The sequence below is a fragment of the Simochromis diagramma genome, unplaced genomic scaffold, assembly GCF_900408965.1.
Source record: "Simochromis diagramma unplaced genomic scaffold, fSimDia1.1 OVJJ01000583.1, whole genome shotgun sequence".
Classification (NCBI taxonomy): domain Eukaryota; kingdom Metazoa; phylum Chordata; class Actinopteri; order Cichliformes; family Cichlidae; genus Simochromis; species Simochromis diagramma.
In genome coordinates, this window is record NW_024387285.1 from 759,441 (window position 1) to 772,500 (window position 13,060).

Sequence of the window (13,060 nt, forward strand, 5' to 3'; positions counted from 1 at the left end):
TAAATAGTTGGAAAAGAAACATGTGTAGCTGTAGCAGCAAACAGTGTGTTAAGTGGATGCGTTGTACAGGGAGATGGCCACAGGCAGGAATGATTTCCTGTGTCGTTCAGTGGTGCATCATGGGTAATCTCAGTCTCTCACTGAACGTGCTCCTGTGACTGACCAGCATATCATGGAGTGGGTGGGAGGTGTTATCCAACATTGTCTTTATCTTGGACAGCATCCGCCTCTCCGACACCACCTTGAGGGTGTCCAGCTCCGTCCCCACAACATTACTGGCCTTACGGATTAGTTTATTAAGTCTGTTGGCATCTGCGACCCTCAGCCTGCTCCCCCAGCATGCAACAGCATAGAGGATCGCACTGGCCACAACAGACTCATAGAAAATCCTCAGCATTTTCTGGCAGATGTTGAAGGACCTCAGTCGCCTCAAAAAATAGAGACGACTCTGGCCCTTCCTGTAAAGTGCTGTGGTGTTTTTAGCCCAGTCCAGTTTATTGTCAATGTGAACTCCAAGGTATTTATAGTCCTCCACGATGTCAACACTGACCCCCTGGATTGAAACAGGGGTCAAGTGTTTCCTGGTCTTCCTGAAGTCCACGATCAGTTCCTTGGTCTTTGCCACGTTAAGCTGCAGATGATTCTGCTCACACCACGTGACAAAGGAGTCGACCACAGCCCGGTACTCTGTCTCATCATCCCTGCTGATGCATCCAACCACCGCAGAGTCATCAGGAAACTTCTGAAGACGGAGGTCTCTGTGCAGTGGCTGAAGTCTGTGGTGTAGAGGGTGAAGAGGAAGGGGGAGAGGACAGTCCCCTGTGGTGCCCCTGTGTTGCTGATCACCTTGTCAGACACACACTGTGGGAGACGTACATATTGTGGTCTTCCTGTCAGGTAATCAGCAATCCAGGACACCAGAGAAGCATCCACCTGCATCGCTGCTAACTTATCACCCAGGAGGGTCGGCCTGATGGTGTTGAAAGCACTGGAAAAGTCAAAAAACATGACCCTCACAGTGCTCGCCGGCTGGTCCAGATGGGTGTAGACACGATTGAGCAGGTAGATGATGGCGTCCTCAGGCGTCCACATGTCATTTGTCATGAACTGTATGAAAAAGCTTTTTCATTTACTCAAACATGCTTAAAACAAACTAAAGTTTTCTGTTGGACCCAACAAAGTTTTAAGAGAAGAAGGGACAGTATCCACAGTGTTATGCCAAACAGACTGAGTTGCCCCTGGATACTAGGAAATACTTTTGATAACAAATTCAAGTTTTTTTCTCTCCCTCCTGAGGGTTCTTTAGATGTCCTCTGTTCAGATTTTATTTTGTTAAACACAAGTTTGTATCTTTTCAAATCCAATCAAGACAGATAGAAAACATCTACTGTCTCTGCTTTGTGCTTCAGTATCTCCTCTTTAGTGTGTTTCACCAGGAAGTCTCTCACTGCACAGCGAGAATCTTGCATACTAGCATTAGTTTGTTTTTTTTAAAGATAATCAGTGTTAGCATCAAAACGTTTTACTCTTTACCACCATCCATACACCACCCATCCATCCATACACCACCCATCCATCCATCCATCCATACACGCACCCATCCATCCATACACGCACCCATCCATCCATCCATCCAACCACGCACCCATCCATCCATCCAAGCCACACGTGCATCCATCCATCCATCAACACATACATCCATCTATCCCTGCATCCCTGCACCCATCCATCCAACCACGCACCCATCCATCCATACATGCACCCATCCATCCAAGCCACACATGCATCCATCCATCCATCCATACACGCACCCATCCATCCATACACGCACCCATCCATCCAACCACGCACCCATCCATCCATCCCTGCATCCATCCAAACTTGGAAATGAAAAGGTTGTAAAAAGCACCTACATGCACTTGGACAGACTTACAACCAGGGCACTGAAAAGTGTTTCATATCAAGGAATAAAGACAACATCATATAGAAATGTGATAATATGAAAGCCTGAACCAAAGTGTTGTCACTATAAATCTAATGGTAATAAATATACCCTAAATCTCAAATTATCTCCACCACACAAAGATGTCCTGGTGTTTGAGTACAAGTTGTGTTTATTGTGAAAGATTATGTCTGCGTTTCTTTTATTTCCTGTCTTTCTTTCTTTCTTCTTTGCATCTTTTAGTCGTCTGTATTTTCAGTCCCACCTTTCAGCCTCACCTGCTGAATCCAGAGTCTGTTTAGTTCTTCGTGACCTAAGAGTAAAAATTCTTTCAGCTGTAACATGTGAAAAAGTTTCAAATGTCAGTAAACCAAGTGTCACCCCCACAGCTGAAACTAATGAAGCCACCAGAGAAGCTGGAAAAAGAAAAGGAAAAGCTTCAGATCCTCAGGGTGTTCCCAGGAGAGTCTCTGCAGACTCCATGTTCAACTTTTAGGACATATCGCTGCATGCTGAAAGAAAAGCAAGCTGAACAGGAAGTGAAACCACAAACTGAGACCCCGTTCATGCAGGAGCCTAAACTCACCAAGGACCTCAAGCTGTTTGATCGGTGGGACAGCTCGCTCTTCTTTTGGCAGTATTACAGAGCAGACAAACACCAAGGTTGTTTCTCTACTTCAGGTGCTTGTGTCTGTTCCTCTGCAGAGACAAAAACTCAGAGATGATTGAAACTATGATATATCGATATGCAGTGTCGATGCTCATAGCTGTTTGCAGAAAAAAATCAGAGTGAATAAAAAGGAGATTTGCGCTTTAGATTGGAGCAGCTGTAAAACTGATTTTGTTGACTATCTCAGCTTCACAAACATGAGAGGTGCTCACGTAAAGGTCAGAAGAGAGTGAACTAGAATGGAGAAAAGAGACTCTGTGGAGAGTTGGGCATCAATAAGCTTTTCATCCCTATCAGCTGCATAGAAACGGCTGCAGTCACCGGGGTGGTTTAAGCTGAAATGGCAGCGATGGCAGGTGTTGTTCTTCTGCGATTCAGGCCTCGGCTGCCTTCTGTTGTTACTGACAAGGACACAGATTTCATTTTATGAACGAGCATTCGAAAGCGCTGCTGTACCTTCCCCTCCTTCCAGCATCAACGCAGAAAAAGCTTCATACAGCGAAATGTGACAACCTTCAGCAGCCGTCAGCCCACATCCATCCCTCCAGCACGGTGGGACTCGGCGGGTTAAACAATTTTGTCTGCAGGCTGTGACATTTAGCCGGGATAAAGGAGCAGCACAATAATGTCTCAACCTGGGAAATAAGCAGTGCTGATATTGATTGTTTGCGCTGTTTCACGGCTCAGTCTCAGCTGTGCATCACAGTCCCACAGTTCTTCTCACAGGTATCGTTTCGGTGTTTAACACTGGTGACGTCACTCCTCACGGATCTGAATGGGAGCACGCTTTCTTTCCTGCAGTAAAGTGACTGAAAGGACTGAACAACAGCGAGAAAAGGAAATGATGCTCGGCAAAAACAGACATATGAGGCAGGAAACACTGGTACACCAGAGATAGCTTTGAAAAATGTAATCCACTCGATAATCTTTAAAGTTCACTCTCTTTGTGTTCCCACGAAGCTGTTTGCTCTGTACTTGATAGTGTCTTTAATTTTTGTATTTGCACTCCATTTTTAAAAGTCCCATTTATACTGTAAGGCTGCTTGTCACCACAGAAGAAGACTTCAGAGGGCCAATCAGCTAATCACTTGTCTCATTATAGACATACAGATTTATTTCTCACAGGACTCTCTGCAGTTCTGCGAAACTTACTTAGTTACTTTTTAAAAACATGATGCACAACCTGAATACATAATAAAGCAACAGACCTTTCAGCCCAATTCTGCATAATCCATCATATAAAATTAAACCAAATGAAAAGTCAATTTCTAATTCTTTTTTTTTTTCTTTTTTTTTTCGACAAAGCCATCGTTATCTGTGCTAATGAAGTTATGAATGTGCACATGCAAACCAAATCTGGATATACAGAGCCCCTGTCAAGGTAAAGGTAACATAAGCTCTGGATATAGCTATAAACTTTCTAATTTCCAATTTCTAGTTTTAATCGCTGAACTTTATGCACATTGCATCAAGCAAACGTTTAATTATATGCAACAGTCTCGGACTTATATTTTCTGCATATTCCCGCAAATAAAATAAAATAATGTTTTGTGTTTACACTGTTTCAAATAGATGCGAGTAAAACACAGCAAAATAAATAAAGTCAAAGCTTCAGCAGCTCTGAGTCCCGTCGCTCTTATGTCGCAAACAGAATCACGGTTTAGTAACACAGTAACGCAGCGTGCCTACGGGAAAGTAACAGTAATCTAATTACCTTTTTGCAATAGTAATTCCTTTACTTGTTACTTGAAAAAGTAATCAGATTACAGTAACTTGTACTGCCCATCAACCTGAGACTGTTCAGACGCAGCTGTGCAAGCTTCAGAGACGCCGTGATGTTCTTTGCAAACAGAAGTCGACCTTTCCGAACACGCCATACTTTTTCTGATTATACTGGCGTGAATGTTGGCGTTCATCATGCTAGCTGAAGCCTGAGAGACGGAGACGTAGCGGTTTTTTCCCTCTGAGCACTGAACGATCGAAGGCTGTGAGATTGTGTCAACACAAAACCGCCAACGTTTCTTCTCTTATAGAGGCGTCTGCATGAGTCGCCACGTTGTCTGCTTTTTGTGTAAGTTACCTGTGATGCTGTAATAAAAGTTTGATTTTGACTCGTGTGTTTGAGTCTGTTTTTGGCACCACAGTGTTACGAAAGGAGAACAATAACGTCTTCATCATTCTGGGGCAAAGAAACCTCGTTGACCGTGTTGTCAGACTGAACAAATATGTTTAGATTAAAATGTAAATTTATATGTTTAGGAATGATGATGATGCTGTGCTGACGTTTGTCATTTAATTAGACTCTTGGAAAGTTGTTCACAGGAAGCTGAAGAACTCAGATCAACTACCTGTAGACAGGAAACTGAAGCAGAGCCCATAATAACACTCACACCTGCTCCAATAAAACACAGAGCGCTCGATGCAATATTTAATTAGTAAAAGAGCTAAAATGAGGTTCAGCGTTCAGTATTTTAATTGCATTTTGTAGGAACATTTTGTCCATATTTTGGCAGCTCGTCACAGAATGGCATGTAAAGGATAAAATAAACTCTCTGAACAGCTTTGTCCTTTGTTTTCATTCATATTTCATGCTTGCTTGTGTAATTTTACCCTGTAGTTTATTTTTCCCCACGTAATTTAAAAAGTAGGACAGCACTCTTTATTTATGAACTATTTGTTCATGCACTGCACGGCTGTTTTGGACAGGCACCATCCTCACAGATAAAAGCCTGCAGTATTATCTCTGATAAATTAGCAGCTCTGCTTTATTTTGTCAAACTTTGTCTTTGGATGTTATCATACAGTTTCCAGAGTGTCCTACGGGAACGACCAGTGACGCTAAACTGGGTCATTTTAGATGAAAGTCACATGATCCTCAAAATGGAAATAGTTGCATAGTGAGAGCTGTGCATCGATGTCACGATGTTTGACCATAGCTGATCAGCTGGGACTGCATCGTTTGCTGCTCGTTATATTGATCACCGGGCATCTGTCTGCAGGTGGCGCACGATTTTTAACCACTAACAACAGCCGGCTGCTGATACACTCATTAACATTTACAACCCCTTCAGTTACTTCTTCATCTTAAAATATTGTGCAGGGAAATAAAAATCTGAGCATCTGCTGAGCAGAGTTAGTAGAATTTTAGTTTTTGGTTTTAAAGTTCATGTTGAATTAGTTTGTTTCACTTTAGGTTTCAGTGGCTTCACTGTTTGTGTTGTTGATGATAATTTGAGGGAGATTTAAGAAGTTGAGAACAGATGTTTCTATGGAAACAGCTGCATCCCAGTCACATACATGTGAAAGTCTCACACGCAAATGCATCGTGGCCTCCTCGTGCTGGTTGTATTTCACTAAAGCTACAAAGAATAAAACCGGCGACTAAACATTTTTACTTTCATCGACTATTTTTTCCCTTTAAACAGAAAACAGGAAGAACGGGAACGCTGCTCTGCAGCAAAGCGAGTGGACGGGCTGAGAATATCTGGTGGCTGATATCTCACCTTGAAGAGAGCAGCGAGTTCAAATAGAGCTGCCAGGACAAAGAGGAGCAGAAAAAGGCCTGGCATGTGGGCATCTCTTCATTCCATCATTTGACCGTGATGTGCTCCGGAGGAATTCAACGTCTGAAAGAGAAGCGGGATTAGAGACGGCGGCCGAAGCAGGTGGCTGGCTGGTAAAAAGAGAAGATCGCGGCCTGTTGTCTCAGCAGTTGCACCTCCTGATAACATTTTCCCTGCAGCTGCTCCGGCTGGCTTTGATGTAACGAAGTTTTACAGTTTGTCAACAGAGCGGCCGCAAATTCATTATTCTTCTGTGTCAAAAACTTGGGCCTTATTTATCAGATCTGTTAATATAATTTAGTCGTATAATCAATCCCAAATGGTGTGCTTATAGTCCATTCATAGAGGACGCTGAGCACGTCAACACACTTTGCACCTGTGACCTATGAACTCAACCTTCCATAGATTTATCACCACATGAAGCCAGCACAGACCAGATATGTTGCTATATAAGAATAAAACTGTAAGATAAGTTAAAACACACACACATGTCGGCTGCACAGTCCTTTGTGATATTGCACAGGATGTTCTGAGTGGTATCAGTGCCCACGATGAGAGAGGTCAGTACTTTGATTACATTTGGAGAGCTTTTGTGCAGTGTGGAGGTCCGGGCCCAACATAAGCACCAGGAGGCGATGGGACATGAACACATTACGTCAAACTGTCTAGCAAAAGCCAGCAGGAAAACAGGTAGTGTTCAAAGTCTCGCTTAGACATGAAATCAGTTCTATTTCAAAGTTTTAATTACCTGTAAAAAACAACATCATTTTGTGACAAAGACACTTCAGCACCAGCATTGTTTGATGCTGGGATCAGAATACAATGTGCATGTGATTGTGTGACACCCCATCATGGACGCCGATAGAAAAACGGTGGGTTTGATTCTTTTTTTGGGGACTTTCTACAGCAGTTCTCTCACTTTTGTGTTGACCACATGGAGCAGTCGCCCGCTGAGAGCTTTTTCTTCTGTGTGACAAATGAAAAATGATTTTAGGGGGAGCCGTGAAACAAATCAAAGCTGTTCTGTACACATAGCTTTGGTTGGCTCGTTTTACATCGTTTGCCTGGCCAGACGTCACGCGTGTAATGAAAGACAGCGTGTTGTCTGGACATCAGTCATGGAAACATGAGATTTTTAGACCAGCTTAATCTGACACTGTGAGCAGCGTTAGAGACGAATATCTCAGTCTGTCTTCATCATTGTCTTCATCTGTCATCATTTGCCTTCTGCTTTCACACCTTGGCTCATGTGATTAGGTAGAGGATCAATAGAGGGTCCATTGTCCCTCTCGGTGGGTCACTCCCACAGAGCTTAAATCTGGGACTCTCCACCATTTGACCCTAGAACTGAAGAAGCTTCTCGGATGAAGGTGAAACGTCTTCAAGCTACTTTCTTCTTTGCAAGCTCCTTAGACCACGATGACCTGGATGACTGAGAACCTTCACAGACGATCTTTCGTAGTGTTTTGCTCGAGTCTCAGCAGTGACAGGTTTACAGCGCACCCACAGACTGAACGTCAGATGAAGCAGTGGAGAGTCTGGGGGCTAAAGAGCCGCTTTGTGTCACAATTTTTGGATTCATGTTGTGGTATGTGTCCACGAGCAGCCTGTAATTTGGTGCAGTACTTCAGACATCTGTTTTCTTGTGCATTCCTGTCAGTTTTACTTCCTGTTTGTTAGTATTGCTTGTGTACTCTCCACAGCTTTTGTTCTCCATGTATTGCTGCTGTTGTCCCAGTGTGTTTTATTTTCATTGAGCGTGACCTTCTGCCTGCTGCAAACTTATGAACTGCATCTCTGACTGAGCACCTGTTTACAGCCTGTCTTATATAAGCATCTGTGTGTTTAAAGCTAAAGAAACTGAATATAAAGCAGCCATCGTTTGCTAACAGCGCGCTGCTTTAATACAAATGTAGTTTGGATTAAATATTTTATACTGTTGAGCCGAAGAGGACGGTCTACAGAATCATGAGTGTGAGGGAGCGAGTGTTGTTAGAGAGAGAACCCTTCAACACTTCTAAGCTGCTCGATTAATAAATCTGAAGAGATTAACAGCCTTTAGCGCAGCCTCCTGTACACAGGGTCAGAAGTAATTTATTGGCAGCTGTGAAACAGGAAGGCCTGAAGAAAAGCATATCGTAAAGCAGAACGGCCACAAGCAGCGAGGCAGGTCTGACAGATTGTCGTATCGATCGAACAGGAAAAGGGGGAAAGCTCATTTCTTCCAACGTGAAATATGGTGCTGCGTTTAAAGTCGCCATGTGAGGTGACGCTGTGAGTCGCAATGTGTGAAATGAATTAATGAACAATCAGTCAGAGGAGGAAGAGCAGAGCAGTGCACAGCGGACGAGGAAGTAAAAGATGTGCTTCTTTTGTGCTTCGAGACTTTTCCGATTCAAAAAGGTAAGTAAGGGAACAGTTTGTTTTTGTGTGAAGCTGCAGAGTGATAAATGGTCTTCATTAAATTAGAGTGGGCAGCTGGGAGTCTGCCTGCCCACTGAGTCAAACTGAATGGAGGCAGAGGTGAAGATCTATGAGCTCCGTGAATTCACTTACAGTTGGGTGAAAGCTAAAAGGTGGCACAAGATGAATTCAACAGGTGCACCAACAGAAACCAGCCATAGAGATATTTATTCAAATCTGTTTCCTGTAATGTGTGTAGACCAGCATTATGTTCTTGCATTGGGTGACAGTCTGTTAAGACGCTGATGTTTTCATGCTGAAAGGAAAGAAGTCCAAAGTTTCTTCTTTTATTAGCCAATACGGTCGATGATGCTCAGCATTGGGCTCAGCTCTGGTCCCAAGAAGCTCGTTCACACACGCAGCCAAAGAGCAGCAAACAGAAGCACTCGTGCTGTCGTTCACATGGCTGATCTAAGGCCAGTAGCCACACTTATTTTAATGGTCGTTTTGTTGACGCTGCTGCGCCACTGGATAATTCTCCACACTAATAATGACCATTACTCACCAGCCCCTTAGGTCGGGGGTGGGGAACTCCAGGCCTCAAGGACCTGCAGGTCCTAGATACCACCCTGGGTCAACACACCTGAATCAGATGATGAGTTCATTATCAGGCCTCTGGAGAACTTCAAAATATGTTGAGGAGGTCCTTTAGGCATTTGAATCAGCTGTGTTGGATCAAGGACACATCTAAAAGCTGCAGGACACCGGCCCTCGAGGCCTGGAGTTGGACACCCCTGCCTTAGGTACATCTGTTAACACAAACATCTAGCCGGCTAACTCAATGGCAGCGATGCACTGGGTGGTGAAGATGACCTGCTGAGGTTCAAACCCAACATCAGAAAACCGATGGAGGTCACTTTGAATACGGTGTTGTCATTCAGTATAACCTGAAACTACTGTCTGAGCCCACTGAGTCACCAGGACTCTACCAGACACGTTTTGAAATCACAGCAGTCGCCCCCTGCTGGCTAATAAAGTCCTTCAGGTTTAAGTTCCTTAAAAGGCAGCTTCACTGCAGCACTGGAGCTTGAGGATTTTCTGTGCTGTCTGTCGTGATGAGTCAGGCACAGGATCTCAGTTTGAGATAGGAGCGTTCGCCTGAAGCTGGCTGCAAAAGTGAGAAAATCGCCATCGACTGAAGATAAAATCTGAACTGGGCTGGCTGCAGGGCCGTCAGCCGGGAGCTGCCCTTCACTCCCTCTGCCAGTCTTTTATTTACAGTCTATGACTGCAGGACGTGAAGATAGACTAAATAAATGTATAAATGGCTGCATCCAGTTTCTGTCCTGGCTGTCTGAGAGTCCATCTGCAATAATTTAGTAAAAATCAAACTGTTTGTTCTCATCCTTGGGTGCGTTCAGATCACAGTACAGCACCCATGTTCTGTTTTTTATATTAAGTGAAAAATCGTTCCTTTCTTTGTAAAGCTACAGAATTCAGTCACCTTTATCCTCACCGGTGTTGGTCAAGTTACTTGAAAAAGTAATCAGTAACTAATTACTGATTACTTCCCAAAAAAAGTAATCCCGTTACTTTACTGATTACTTATTTTCAAAAGTAATTAATTACTTAGTTACTTAGTTACTTTTAAAAACACGATTTACAACCTGAAGAGGTGATAAAGTGATAGATCTTTCAGCCCAATTCTACTTTTTCTGCATAATCATCATACAAAATGTAATCAAATGGAAAAGTCTCTTTTTAAAACTTGTTTTATTAGTTTTAATCTTTTAACTTTATGCATCAAGCAAAAATGTAATTATATGCAACATTCTCTGACTGGAAGAAATTAGTTTAACATTTAAACCTATTTTCTGCACATTCCAGCACATAAAATAAAATATTTTTTGTGTTTACACTCAGTCTTTCAAATAGATGCAAGTAAAACACAGCAGAAAATAAATAAAGTCAAAGACTCAGCGGTCCTGTTGCTCTATTTTCACCTGTAAAGCAGGAGTGGGGTAGGCGGAGGTTTACCCTGGTGCAGGTGTGCCGCAGTCAGTGGAAGAATCCGCGAGTTTCTCTGTGAGTTTCCCATTACGTCGTAGCTACTCGGTGCTTGCTTGGAAGTTTAGGGTTTTTCTCGCTGTAAAAAGAAGTTTTCTTCCCACGCACAGCGGACACGAATGTTTTTATCACTTTTTATGGAATCAAACTCAAAGTAAGGTCAGTGCTTCCACGCTTTAAACGCTGCACGCTCATACTCTCTCCCGCACTCGATATATGATCCATTGTTGATCTGCACACAGCTGTTGCCACCAACGTCGCACTCGCTTACGTCACTGTCGTGAGACATTCTCGCAAAAAAAAAATCACGGTTTTAGTAACGCAGCGTTCCTACGGGAAAGTAACGGTAATCTAATTACCGTTTTTCCAATAGTAATCCCTTACTTTACTCGTTACTTGAAAAAAGTAATCGGATTACAGTAACGCGTTACTGCCCATCTCTGATCCTCACTGAGAATTGTACTCTGGAAATGTGACAAATTATAGTGCGATTGTATTTTTAGATGGCCAAGAGACTGTCACCCAGAAAAGTCTGAGTGCAGCATCCAAGACAGAACAACATGTTTAATCCATTTTTATCGCAGTCACAAAGCCATAAGTGGCTCTTTTGTGTTTGATAGCGGAGGCTGTGACACAGCAACTAGAAGGTCTCATTTTGGGAAGTAAATGGAAGCAGATAGAGAGGTGTGCGCAGGCGGGGACAAGGTCCGTGCCACGGTCATTACCCAAAGACTTCACGAAACACCTGTGAAAGCTGAGGGACGAGAAGACTTCAGGGATTATATTTTTAAAGTGTTTTTAAAGTATTTTCTTTATATTTCACCCTGATTAAAGGTTTTTTCCCCCGCTGTGCTCAAGCAGATGCCAGATCAGCGCACACCCAGAAAAAAGCTAAAAGGACTTTCTGAAGCGTTCACAACAGATGAGCTGCTCATGAAAAAGGAGACAGAGGTGCATTTTGCAGCCTGCCCACACAAACCAAATATTCACCCGGCATGCAGGCAGACCATGAGCATTCCTGCAGTCCTCTGGGGTCTGCAGAAAGGAGAGCTTCACGGACATCACATGAGGACTGAAAGACGACTTTCTCAAAGCAAATTCTGCGGGAAAGTCTCATAACCATCGAGTGGGTTTATTTTGAAAGACATACTAGCTATAAATAAATCCATTAGGCTTAGAGCCCAAAGTGCTTAGCGTGCAGCTATGAGTTAAAGGGGGGAAATGTTGTGTTCTAGGAGAAGGCTGAACTTTAAGATGACAGCCAGGCTGGGATCTGTGGGATCAGAGCAGAGCACCAGTCTCTTGCATGTCACATGTTTTGCTCTGAGCCGTCAGAGAACCAGAAGCTTTGAGCCCAGAGGCTTCAGTTTGAAACCTGAGAAACAGCAGCAAGAAAGAATTTCTCTGCATTTTAAACAGACTGCTGAAAGCCTGAAGCTTTAGCATCAGTGTCATTAAAGGGCGTAAATCAAATGTTATGTTTAAACACTTGTGTGGTTTAATTGCTTCATTCCTGCAAGTAAGACCTGAAATCCAGATCCAGCAGCTCGGGGCACGATGGTTTTCTGTGTCACAGTCGGCCGTGCAGAGTGTTGCTTGATGTTCCAAATGAGGCAGATGGAGCTGAACATAAAGTGAGTGTTTATTGCTGAATCCACAGAAAGTTCACACTGGTCAGAAAACTCTAAGTGCTGTGACGAAACACCGAGAGGAGCACAGCTACAGAGACTGAGAGCATTTATGCCAAAGGTAAGGAGGGGCGAGCGAGCAGGTGGGACACACAGCTGCAGACACTTAACCAAACGAGACAAGAAGGCGAACCTCAACAACACACGGAGAGCAACGCTTACCAAAATAAAAGAGGAAGAGACGCAGCAGAACAGAGGGCCACGACTAATGTGACACAAATGGACAAAAAAGACAAACACAGACAGAAACTAAAGCTGACGTGGACGCACAAAGGAGGCTGGCATACACAACAAACCGAGAACACGTCCTGCTATGAAACCCGGAAATATACAGAAACAGGAAATATAAAACTCAAAATAAATGACCCACAGAGAAAATCCCACAGACTCCATGGTCCCTGAATAAGCCTCAGCCCTCGTGTGACCATGGATTGCATTAGCAGAAGAATGTGACCATCACCCTTGAGTGCACATGAACACTTCTGCTAGGTGGATCATAACCATGGAAAACAGTTTTCACTGTGCTGTCTTTATTTATTTAATTTTATTTACTGCATTAACTGTAAACCAGGGGTGGAGAACTCGAGGGCCGGTGTCCTGCAGGTTTTAGATCTCACCCTGAATCAGATGATGAGTTCATTACCAGGCCTCTGGAGAACTTCAGGACATGTTGAGGAGGTCGTTTAGCCGTTTAAATCAGCTGTGATGGATCAAGGACACATCTAGG